The sequence below is a fragment of the Callorhinus ursinus genome, unplaced genomic scaffold (genome assembly GCF_003265705.2).
Source record: "Callorhinus ursinus isolate GAN/ISIS: 27379988/994484 unplaced genomic scaffold, GSC_fseal_2.0 scaffold32, whole genome shotgun sequence".
Classification (NCBI taxonomy): domain Eukaryota; kingdom Metazoa; phylum Chordata; class Mammalia; order Carnivora; family Otariidae; genus Callorhinus; species Callorhinus ursinus.
Genome location: NW_027397094.1, coordinates 6,354,423 through 6,366,639, shown reverse-complemented (window position 1 = coordinate 6,366,639; position 12,217 = coordinate 6,354,423). Strand labels below are relative to the sequence as shown.

The 12,217-nt window shown below is 44.9% G+C and overlaps 1 protein-coding gene and 1 non-coding gene across 3 annotated transcripts in view; both read left to right on the top strand.

The window, feature by feature from the left end:
* ASAH2 (N-acylsphingosine amidohydrolase 2) overlaps window positions 1-12,217 on the top strand; it is a 117,273-nt gene that overhangs the window by 5,694 nt on the left and 99,362 nt on the right. Inside the window, exon 1 of one of the 2 annotated variants that reach the window (XM_073878943.1) lies at window positions 11,346-11,383. The exons of the other annotated variant lie outside the window; for it this stretch is intronic. The gene's annotated coding sequence lies outside the window, so the exon portion shown is untranslated. Of the gene's footprint in view, window positions 1-11,345; window positions 11,384-12,217 lie in introns of those variants that run through there. 2 annotated transcript variants of the gene reach the window in all.
* On the top strand, window positions 6,203-6,310 carry LOC112808066 (U6 spliceosomal RNA). Its single transcript, XR_003204254.1, has one exon. It is a non-coding gene; the product is annotated as a U6 spliceosomal RNA (small nuclear RNA).

Sequence of the window (12,217 nt, the reverse complement as noted above, 5' to 3'; positions counted from 1 at the left end):
TCTTTGGAAAAATGTCTGTTCATGTCTTCTGCCCGTTTCTTGATTGGATCATTTGTTCTTTGGGTGTTGAGTTTAAGAAGTTCTTTACAAATTTTGGATACTAGCCTGTCTGATAATGTCATTTGCAAATATCTTCTCCCATTCTGTCGGTTGTCTTTTGGTTTTGTGGACTGTTTCTGTTGCTGTGCAAAAGCTTTTTATCTTGATGAAGTCCCAATAGTTCAGTTTTGCCCTGGCTTCCCTTGCCTTTGGCGATGTTTCCAGGAAGAAGTTGCTGCGGCTGAGGTGGAAGAGGTTGCTGCCTGTGTTCTCCTTTAGGACTTTAATGGACTCCTGTCTCACGTTTAGGTCTTTCAACCATTTGGAGTCTATTTTTCTGTGTGGTGTGAGGAAATGGTCCAGTTTCATTCTTCTGCATGTGGCTATCCAATTTTCCCAACACCATTTGTTGAAGAGACTGTCTTTTTGCCATTGGACATTCTTTCCTGCTTTGTCGAAGATGAGTTGACCATAGAGTTGAGGGTCCATTTCTGGGCTCTCGATTCTGTTCGATTGATCGATGTATCTGTTTTTGTGCCAGTACCATACTGTCTTGATGATGACAGCTTTGTAATAGAGCTGGAAGTCCGGAATTGTGATGCCGCCGACTTTGCTTTTCTTTTTCAACATTCCTCTGGCTATTCGGGGTCTCTTCTGGTTCCATACAAGTTTTAGGATTATGTGTTCCATTTCTTTGAAAAAAAAGTGGATGGTATTTTGATGGGGATTGCATTGAATGTGTAGGTGGCTCTAGGTAGCATTGACATCTTCACAATATTTGTTCTTGCAATCCATGAGCATGGAACGTTTTTCCATTTCTTTGTGTCTTCCTCAATTTCTTTCATGAATATTTTATAGTTTTCTGAGTACAGATCCTTTGCCTCTTTGGTTAGATTTATTCCTAGGTATCTTATGGTTTTGGGTGCAGTTGTAAATGGGATCGACTCCTTAATTTCTCTCTCTTCTGTCTTCGTGGTGGTGTATAGGACTGCCACTGATTTCTGTGCATTGATTTTATATCCTGCCACTTGACTGAATTCCTGTATGAGTTCTAGCAGTTTTGGGGTGGAGTCTTTTGGGTTTTCCACATACAGTATCATATCATTTGCAAAGAGTGAGAGTTTGACTTCCTCTTTGCCGATTTGGATGCCTTTGATTTCTTTTTGTTGTCTGATTGCTGTGGCTAGGACTTCTAATACTATGTTGAATAGCAGTGGTGAGAGTGGACATCCCTGCCGCGTTCCTGACCTTAGGGGAACAGCTCTCCGTTTTTCCCCATTGAGAACGATATTCGCTGTGGGTTTTTCATAGATGGCTTTTATGATATTGAGGTAGGTACCCTCTATCCGTATACTCTGAAGAGTTTTGATCAAGAAAGTACAGCTACTTTGCCAAATGCTTTTTCTGCATCTATTGAGAGTATCATATGGTTCTTGTTCTTTCCTTTATTAATGTATTGTATACATTGATTGATTTGCCACCCATGGATAAATCCCACTTGGTCGTGGTGAATAATCCTTTTAATGTACTGTTGGATCCTATTGGCTAGTATTTTGGTGAGAATTTTTGCATCCATGTTCATCAGGGATATTGGTCTGTAATCCTCCTTTTTGATGGGGTCTTTGGTTTGGGGATCAAGGTAATGGTGGCCTCATAAAATGAGTTTGGAGGTTTTCCTTCCATTTCTATTTTTTGGAACAGTTTCAGAAAAGAGGTATTAATTCTTCTTGAAATGTTTGGTAGAATTCCCCTGGGAAGCCGTCTGGCCCTGGGCTTTTGTTTGTTGGGAGATTTTTGATTACTCCCTCAATTTCCTTAGTGGTTATAGGTCTGTTCAGGTTTACTATTTCTTCCTGGTTCAGTTTTGGTAGTGGATACATCTCTAGGAATGCACCCATTTCTTCCAGGTTATCTAATTTGCTGGCATAGAGTTGCTCATAATGTGTTCTTATAATTGTTTGTATTTCTTTGGTGTTGGTTGTGATCTCTCCTCTTTCATTCATGATTTTGTTGATTTGGGTCATTTCTCTTTCCTTTTTGATACGTCTGGACAGGGGTTTATCCATCTTGTTAATTCTTTCAAAGAACCAGCTCCTAGTTTTGTGGATCTGTTCTACTGTTCTTTTGGTTTCTCTTTCATTGATTTGTGCTCTGATCTTTATTATTTCTCTTCTCTTGTTGGGTTAGGCTTTATTTGCTGTTCTTTCTCCAGCTCCTTTAGGTGTAGGGTTAGGTTGTGTATTTGAGACCTTTCTTGTTTCTTGACAAAGCCTTGTGTTGCTCTATACTTTCCTCTCAGGACTGCCTTTGCTGCATCCCAAAGATTTTGAACAGTTGTGTCTTCATTTTCATTTGTTTCCATGAATTTTTTTAATTCTTCTTTAATTTCCTGGTTGACCCATTCATTCTTTAGTAGGATGCTCTTTAGCCTCCATGTGTTTGAGTTCTTTCCGACTTTCCTCTTGTGATGGAGTTCTAGTTTCAAAGCATTGTGGTCTGAAAATATGCAGGGAATGATCCCAATCTCTTGGTACCAGTTGAGACCTGATTTGTGACCTAGGATGTGATCAATTCTGGAGAATGTTCCATGGGCACTAGAGAAGAATGTGTATTCCGTTGCTTTGGGATGGAATGTTCTGAATATGTCTGTGAAGTCCATTTGGTCCAGTGTGTCATTTAAAGTCTTTATTTCCTTGTTGATCTTTTGCTTAGATGATCTGTCCATTTCAGTGAGGGGGGTGTTAAAGTCCCCCACTATTATTGTATTGTTGTCGATGTGTTTCTTTGCTTTTGTTATTAGTTGCCTTATATCATTGGCTGCTGCCATGTTAGGGGCATAGATATTTACAATTGTTAGATCTTCTTGTTGGATAGACCCTTTAAGTAGGATATAGTGTCCTTCCTCATTCCTTATTATAGTCTTTGGTTTAAAATCTAATTTGTCTGATATAAGGATTGCCACCCAGCTTTCTTTTGGTGTCCATTAGCATGGTAAATGGTTTTCCACCCCCTCACTTTCAATCTGGGGGTGTCTTTGGGTCTAAAATGAGTCTCTTGCAGACAGCATATCGATGGGTCTTGTTTTTTTATCCAATCTGATAGCCTGTGTCTTCTGATTGGGACATTTAGCCCATTTACATTCAGGGTAACTACTGAAAGATAGGAATTTAGTGCCATTGTATTGCCTGTAAGGTGACTGTGACTGTATATTGTCTGTGTTCCTTTCTGGTCTATGCTGCTTTTAGGCTCTCTCTTTGCTTAGAGCACCCCTTTCAATATTTCTTGTACGGCTGGTTTCGTGTTTGCAAATTCCTTTCCTTTTTGTATGTCCTCGAAGGTTTTGTTCTCTCCTTCTATTTTCAATGACAGCCTGGCTGGATATAGTATTCTTGGCTGCATATTTTTCTCGTTTAGTGCTCTGAAAATATCCTGCCAGTCCTTTCTGGCCTGCCAGGTCTCTGTGGATAGGTCTGTTGCCAATCTAATGTTTCTACCATTGTAGGTTACAGATCTCTTCTTCTGAGGTGAGCTTTCAGGATTTTCTCTTTGTGTCTGGGACTCGTAAGTTTTACCTATTAGACGTCAGGGTGTTGACCTATTTTTATTGATTTTGAGGGGGCTTCTCTGTGCCTCCTGCATTTTGATGCCCGTTTCCTTCCCCAAATTTGCTCCAATATACCTTCTGTCCCTCTCTCTCTTTCTTCTTCTTCTGGGATCCCAATTATTCTAATGTTCTTTCGTCTTATGGTATCACTTAGCTCTCGAACTCTGCCCTCATGATCCAGTAATTGTTTATCTCTCTTTTTCTCAGCTTCTTTATTTTCCATCATTTGGTCTTCTCTATTGCTAATTCTCTCGTCTGCCTCATTTATCCTAGCAGTTAGAGCCCCCATTTTGGATTGCACCTCATTAATAGCCTTTTTGATTTCGACTTGGTTAGATTTTATTTCTTTTATTTCTCCAGAAAGGGTTTCTCTAATATCTTCCATTCTTTTTCAAGCCCAGCTAGTATCTTCAAAATCATCACTCTGAACTCTAGTTCTGACATCTTACTAATGTCCGTATTGGTTAGGTCCCTGGCGGTCAGTACTGCCTCTTGTTCTTTTTTTTTGAGGTGATTTTTTCTGTCTTGTCATTTTGTCCAGAGGAGAATAGATGAATGGAAGAACAAAATGCAAACAGGGTAACAATGTCCCCAGAAAATATACACTAAACAAATCAGAAGAGACCTGAAACCGGGGGAGAAGAAAGGGAAAAGAAAGAAAAAAGAAAAGAAAAAGATAAAAACAAAAACAAAACAAAAACAGAATATGATCACATATGATCAGGCTGGTGCATAGATCAGTGCCACACACTAGATTTTGGGCGTATTTTTGTCTGTTAGAAGAAAGTGCCTCCCAAAATTTTAAAGAAAGAAAAACTTACTTATGTACAAAAATAAGGGTTAATATGACGAAGGGTTGGAATATGACTGTAAAGATGAAAATTATAAAAGATTTTATAAAAGGAATTGATAAGAAGTTGTTTGAAAAAAGAATGAAGATTAAAAAAAAAAAGGAAAAAAAGGGAACAAGCAAGAGACTAAAACAAAGCCATACACTAGAGATTTAGGGTATATTTTGATCTGTTAGAAGAAACTGTATCCCAAAACTTTAAAGAGAGAATATATATATATATATATATATATATATATATATATATATATACCAAAAATAAGGTTAACTACTATGAAGGGGTAGACTGTGACTCTTGCAGAAATTGGTCGCTTTTCTGTTCAGAGAGTTGCTGGTAGTCTTTTCTTCGACCTCCTGTTGAGTTCGTAGGTGTTCAGAATGGTTTGATCCCTATGTAGCTGAATTTTTGGGACCAGACGAAATTTAGGTCTCCTACTCCTCCGCCACCTTGCTCCTCTCCCCATCTATCAGTTAGTTTTTGAATGCATTTCAAAGTAAATTGCAGACACTTCTGAAATACTTCAGCATTCATATCACTAAAATTCAAAATTTGTTCCCAGATTTTTTTTTGAGGTAAAATTTATAGGTGAATACATAAATCTTAAGTGTATATTTGTTGTTTTGACAAATGCACACACCTTTGTAACCCAAACACCTGTCATGATACAGAACATTACCATCTCCTTTCTAGCCCTTCCCCATCAGTCTTGGCCAGCCTCCTACCCTATGGTAACTCCCAGAGGCAAACATCTCCTATACCTACCCTTGTTTTCCACTACTGATTTTTCCCCCACCATATACTATGTATGTTCTCTCTGCATCTGCTTATTTCATTCTGCATAATATGTTTAGATTCATCCATGTTTCTGTGTGTGTTGATAACCCATTCCTTTTTATTAGCAACTAGTATTCCATTGAATAAATGTAGCACAGTGAGTGTACCCACTCTTCTATAGATTGATACCTGGACAGTTTCCAAGTTGTGGATATTATGAATAAAGCAGCTTACAATGTTCTAGTAGGCTTTTTTCTGTGTATGTGTGTGCGTGTATGTGTGCGCATGCGTGCATAAATGTGTGCACCTGTGCATGTACTTGGGTTTATATGTTGTCATCTCTCATGGGTAAATGCTGCCCAGGTGTGGGACTGGGTCATAAGGTTAATGCGTGTTTAATTTTATAAGAAATGACCAGTCCTGCTTCTAGGAAATTTTCCTTGCTCTTAAAAAGAGACCCCCCCCCCCGGTAAAAACAAAACAAAGAAACAAACCCTTCCTTTGGGCAAGGTTGTGTCTAGATAAGATGCCCAGACGTCTGCAGCCCTGAGGACAGAGCTGACACATGGGAAGGAACAGGGTCATCTGTGACAAATTAGACCTTGGTGTCACCAGCTGCAGGGCTGCCTTCCTTGGAGTTATGTGACCTAATAACATTCCTTGTTATTTAAGACAGTTTGAATCAGAGATTCTTTTATTTTTTTATTTAATTTTTTAAAGATTTTATTCATTTGATACACAGAGAGAGAGCACAAGCGGGGGCGGGGGGCAGAGGAGAGGCAGAGAGGCAGGCTCCCCGTGGAGCAGGGAGCCCGATGCGGGGCTCGATCCCAGGACCCCGGGATCATGACCTGAACCAAAGGCATATGCGTAACCCACTGAGCCACCCAGGCGCCCTGAATCAGAGATTCTTTTAAAAAAAACGTATAGAGTTGTGCTCACTTCGGCAGCACATACACTAAAAGTTGGAACGGTACAGAGAAGATTAGGATGGCCCCCGAGCCAGGATGACGGGAAAAGTCATGCAGTGTTCCGTATTTTTGAGATGAGCACTGGGTGTCGTATGGAAGTGATGAATCACTGAATTCTACTCCGGAAACCAACATTGCACCATACGTTAATGGACAAAATTTAACTTAAAAAATGTATAGAGTAAAAATATTTTTATAAACTACTGAAGTATCACATACGTACAGAAAAGCGCATACAGAATAATTCCCACAAACCGGATATAGGTTAGTGACTGGCCTCCAGGTGGAGGAACAGCGTGACCTGTAACGCGGCAGCCTCGGGGAAACGGGCCATACCACACGCGATCAAAATTACAAGTGCAAACCTAACAGTTGAGGCCCAGTTGAGTTCACTGGCGCATCCCACCAAACGTGTAAGGAGTGCCCCACAAAAACGAAGTCAGACTTCCCCTTGGGAAAGCCCCTTGCCCTCTCCCAGTCTCCCCAGGCCCCCCACCTCCTCCTGCAGCCACTCCGTCCACGCGGGTTTTGCTCCCATAGTCTCTCTAAATCCCGCTCCGCTTGCCCAGGTGGTTGTGCAAGGCCGAGCCGTCGCGTTAGCTGAGCCTCCACCGAGTGTCCCTCGGCATGTCCTGGGGTGCACGGTGAGCAGGAGGGAGACACCCACTGTCACAGAGTCGCCCCGCCGCACGCCCCTGGTCCCCATGGGACCAGCCGAAACGGGGTAGGCCAGGAAATAAGCCGTGTGACTTTGGACGTGTGTCTACTCGGGCCTTGGCTGTTGTTTTATTTGTGAAGTGGGTCGAATGATGGTAGCTACTTCCTAGGGCCGTTCTGGGGGTGGAACGTAAAGGGCTTCCGTGTATTAAGGGGGCTCATGTTCTGGGGCTTAGGGGATAATGTCTTTCCAGTTTCCACCCTACGCAGGAAGGGATGCTTCCCACGGAGCACCGTCAGCGGGAGCACCAAAGATCACCCGTGTCACTAGGGTTAGACCCAGAGGGGGCCACCTGCTGGGTCCCTGCGCAGAGCTGCCTGCAGTGCTCAGCTGGCCCCACATGGGGGGATCAAGGTGTCAAGTGGCCTTGTGCAGGGTTTGTGAGGGAAAGCGTATTCCCGTGGAGACATCCATCCAATTGTAAGACCTCCAATTAGAATACACTTTGAACAATTACATATGAACACAGAGGGAGAATCAGCTACAAATGCAATTTCAGGTTTTTGGTTTAGGACGCACCACTGCTAAGTGGACCTCAGGTGGAAATAAAAATGTAGCGGGGCGGCGGGGGTGGGCGGTGTGGATCATGGAGACTGGAAGACCATTAGCCAACTGTAGATGAAGAAAAATTTGGACAAATCAGAACAGAGTCAATAGCTAAAGCTTCTCTTCTCGGAAACTGACCTCTAGCGATACTTACATTAATTGGATATTAAATCGTATACCAGTATTTCCCAAAGTTCATCCATTAGTGCATAGCTGACATGATTTTTCCCCATAACTATTTATCATTTGTACTATTTTTAATTAGCATTTTCCCTTCAGTGAGTTCCTTTAAAAAAAATGTCTTTAGCCTCACTCTATAATTTACATTTCTAATTCACATCAAAGCCACTACATAACCATCAAAAGAAAAAGTGTCCACTCTGTGCCACTGAAAAGCCATCACCCTTTGGAATATATTTTCTCCTGTCACTGACTTTGCAGATGGTGGCTCACTCCCCAGCCAATCTCAGCAAGCCGTGTTCATAAGGTCCTGAGCTAAAGAATGTCTCCAGAGATGTTTTGCAGAAAAACCCAAGGCTTGGTTCTCTTTAACCAAATCCACGTCTCTCATACGGTTCCCTGTCTCAGCCAAGGTCGATGGCGCTCTACCGGGTCTTCAGCCCAGAAGGCGGTGAAATCACTCTTGCCTCCCATCTTTCTCCCACCCTTGTAAGTCCGACAGGAAATCCTGTTGGCTCTGCCTTCAGACACACCCCTGTTCGGACCGCTTCGCATCATCTCCATCTCCAGCCCTTCGTCCACGGCTCTTGGTTGGGTGTCGTGAAAGCCTCTACCTTGTCTGCTTCTCGACCCGCTTCTCTGCAGCGTGTGTTCCCGATGGAACCAGGGAGACAGATACACTGGAAAGCTCTCCAGAGGCCAGATCGTGCCACCGCTCTGCCCATAGATGTCTGATGACGTCCCATCCATGACACAGCAACGTCAAAAGTCCTTCAGCCCTTCCCGACTGCCATCCCCTGCACGTCCACCCCACGCGTCTTGGCCCCACATCAGCTGCTCCTGTCTTGGCCTCTCTGCTCAGGCCACCCTGGCCATCTGCTCCTTCTTCCACCCAGCAAGCACATTCTTATCTGGGGATCTTTACGTGTGCCCCTCCTTTTTCCAGGAATGCTTTTCCTCGGGCATAAACACGGCTTGTCCTTTCTCCCACTTCCTTCAAGTGCCTATCAGAGAGGGCTTCTCTGATTACACCATGTTCAACAACCTTCGCTCACCTCTTATTTTGCTTTCTTCTTCTTCTTAGCATGTATCACCTAACAGATCACATTTAATTTTATTTTTTGTCTGTCTCCTCCTATTTAGAATGGAAGCATCCTGGGAAGATGCTTAAGACTTTGTTTTGGCCTAAAAGAGTGGGCTTGGCGAATAGTAGGCATTTAAGAAACACATGAGTAAATGCTGGGCTGCAGAAGTACTATCTGACCATTACAGTCAAGGGTGTGGTGCCCAGAAAGAGCAGAACCAGGTAGGCAGCGCCACCTGCCCCAGACCCTAGTTCTCTACCTTACAGTTAGAGATACGCCTCCTGCTACATGGGTAGCGTCCTTCCTGATTCACATATTCATTCATTATTATGTAATGACATTACACGGAGCTACTTTCTCTGCCACATGGGATGCTGCCCATTACATGAGTCACGGAATCAAGCCAGTAAGATCTTTAAAATGTACTCAGTTGAATTTTGTTTTTTGAGCAGTTTCAAGAGCGAGTGCTCCAGGAAACATAGAAGTGACACATGGCCTTTGTGACCCAGACTCAGAAGTCACATGGCAGAGTTTCCGTGTTCTCTGGTTTTTATGGGCAGTCACAAGTCCACCCAGCTTTTGGGGGGAGATGACACAGATCCCCACTTTTCCACCAATGGAAGGTCAAAGAATTTGCAGCTGTGTTTGTGAGCTGCCTCAGGGAGGTATGACTCAGTTAAGCGGGGGTGGGGGGTGGGGGGAGTAATTGGGAAAGTATTTTGAGGATGAAAGTTTGAGCAGGGGTAGGACAGGGCAGGTATGTTTAGGAACCATCAAGAGACCCATGTACCCAAGTGGGAGACTGACAAGGAGAAATGTCAAAGCCAAATGCAAAGGCTTGTCTAGGTGAGTGCGAATACCTGGTTTAGGAGTCTAGTCTTTATTCTGTAGACAGGCGGTGTTTAAACCGGTTTGCTTACGTATCCCTAAGGGAATTTTGAAAAACACATTTTTAGCTTTGTACCCATTTTTCCCCCCATAATTTAAAAGTAATTGCAAAGGTCAGCAGCTCTATGTGGTCATTCAGGCTGACGGAGGTTTTCCACCTTCTTCTTTCTGTGACATCCAAGGTCACTGCGGATACCTCCCTCCAAATCTGTGCTGCAGTCTGGAGGAGCTCACGTGGGAAGGCGTTATGGGCCAAGGACACATTGATGCAGGTCACTTCTGCTCCCTCTCCATTGGCCAGACCTCAGTTAATGGCCACTCCCGATGGCAGGGGACACCAGGGCGGAGCGAGGAACACAGAGTTTGCGGAAGAGCTAGCGGTCCTTGCTACAGAGCATCTGTATGTACAGCATTCAGCACATTTGCTGGCCGTCGGGAAGCATTCAACACAGAGCCCGCTGCTATTATTAACACTATTATTATTATTATTATTATTATTATTACACATTCAGTCTGCATGCTGTGTTCTGTGCCCCAGTGGATATGCACTCCCTACGCTGCAGCTCAGAGGCCCCCCAAGGTAGATGCACTTTAGGCAAGGGAGGCCCTGGAGCCTTGGAGCCCAATTCGTAGCTCATAAACCTCAGCCGGCAACTTGGCCGCCCAGGTCAGTGGGCTGCAGACGGAAGCTGTGCTAAGTCCTGGCCCAGCTCCCCACGTGGCTGTTTGTTCATCTCCTGCCTGCCTTCAACAATCCACCGGCCCCACCCCACCCTCCTCCCTGCCTTGCACCCAACTCCTACCTCCAGGAGTCCCAGGGTGGACTCCGAGACACCTGGAGAAAGCCAGGGACTGGCCCTGGGCCAAGAGGCAAGTTTCCGTCCCCATAGCTGCTGCTCCAAGGGTCCCAACCGAGAATCACTGGAGAAGAGGCCCCAGCTTTAAGAAGTCGAGGCTTTTGGGCTTGCTGTGTGGGGACATGGGTGGAATGTCGCCGACTTCCAAGAACAGATCGAACATTCAAAGTCTTTGCTTTCTTTTCCCTGCCGCTGATACCTGGGCCCAAACAGTGGGAAGAACACACTTTTTCCCTAGGGATTCTAGAAGCCACGGAGACTAGCACAGAGGCCATACTGCAGGACGTTTGGTTTTGTCCTGGGAAGGCCCCTGGGGGACAATGGAAACACTGCTTTATTTGCTTCCCTAAACTCCCAACTTTAAATGCCTACTATCAATTTCTTTATGTAGTTACAACCTTTCTAGACAAGTGGGCCATCCCCTGGTCCAGAACTTAACTCCTACATTCAAAATGACCCAAACTCACATCTCCGGGGGGATCTGTCCTGCCGAGTCTCCACTGGGTGCTGGGTGGTGGGGGCGGTGGAGACAAAATGTACTCTTTTCCAAATCAAACAGGAGAAGCAGGTGTGCCCGAGCGTGTGTGTGTGTGTGTGTGTGTGTGTGTGTGTGTGTGCACGGTGCAAAGTGACGAGCTCCAGGTGTGATCTCCCAGGGCTGGTGCCGGGTTTTTCCACAAACAGGCTCAGCTGGGGTGCGTTCTGCCCGGGGTGTGAGTCAGCACACAAGTAGTTAAGTCGGCAGCCCGGCTCCCTGGGCTAGCGCAGTGGCCTCCGGGACTTAGCATGCAGCACCGCTCAGCAGGGCTGGGTCCTGGCGCTCCCCAGAAGGACTGACATGCCGCCTGGAACAAACAACAGCCGGTCTAGGTACGTAGCCGGGCTTTGATGGATGGTGTTTTGCTCTCTCCCCAGAGGACGGAGCAACCGTGCTTCGTGGTTGCCAACAGAATCTGGTGTTTATTGAACCTCCTGTTTCTTGGGGGAAAATGAGTCATAGGGGTGGGGGAGGGGAGGGGAGCAGCCTCTTCAGCCTCATTTATGTTTCCCTGGCCGTGGCCGTGCCAGGTTTCCTTAATTCCGTCTGCATTCCAGGGCTGGGAGTTCAGGTCATTTGAATGTGAGCATTAGAGCGGGGGAGGTCAAAGGGGCTCTTTTTGCTGTTCTTTCTGTCAGTCTTCAGATCTACATTCAGGGAGAGGGATTTGGTTTGAAGGGTTATTTGCTGAGTTGGTGAAGTCGAGTGGCAGAAACCCATTTTCCTGGCCCATTTTGAACGGCAAGGTTCATATTAGCAGTCTTAAGAAGCAAACTTCTCCGAATTTACCCCATGCCTGAGTGAGAGCATGTTTTCGGAGGTGGTCTTTGCCTTGCTTACAGCCTGAAAACTGCCACCTCAGGTGTCTGCAGTGTGACCTGAAATCACTTTGAGGATCCCGGTTCTTGTAATGAGTCTACTCGACCGGGTCGCCCTGGTCTTCCCATCCCTTTGGATGACTCTATTCTATTGCTCACAAAATAGTTGGAATTCTGAGTAGATTGGAACTACCCTCAAAAATTTGGTTTGGATGGAACTTCCAAGGATATAGGGACTTAGGCAAGGTTTGGATCTCATTGCATCGCCAATCTTTTTTTTTTTAAGAGGTGGGGGTGGGGCAGAGGAAGAAGAGGGGGGGGGAGAGAGAGAGAGAGAGAGAGAGAGAG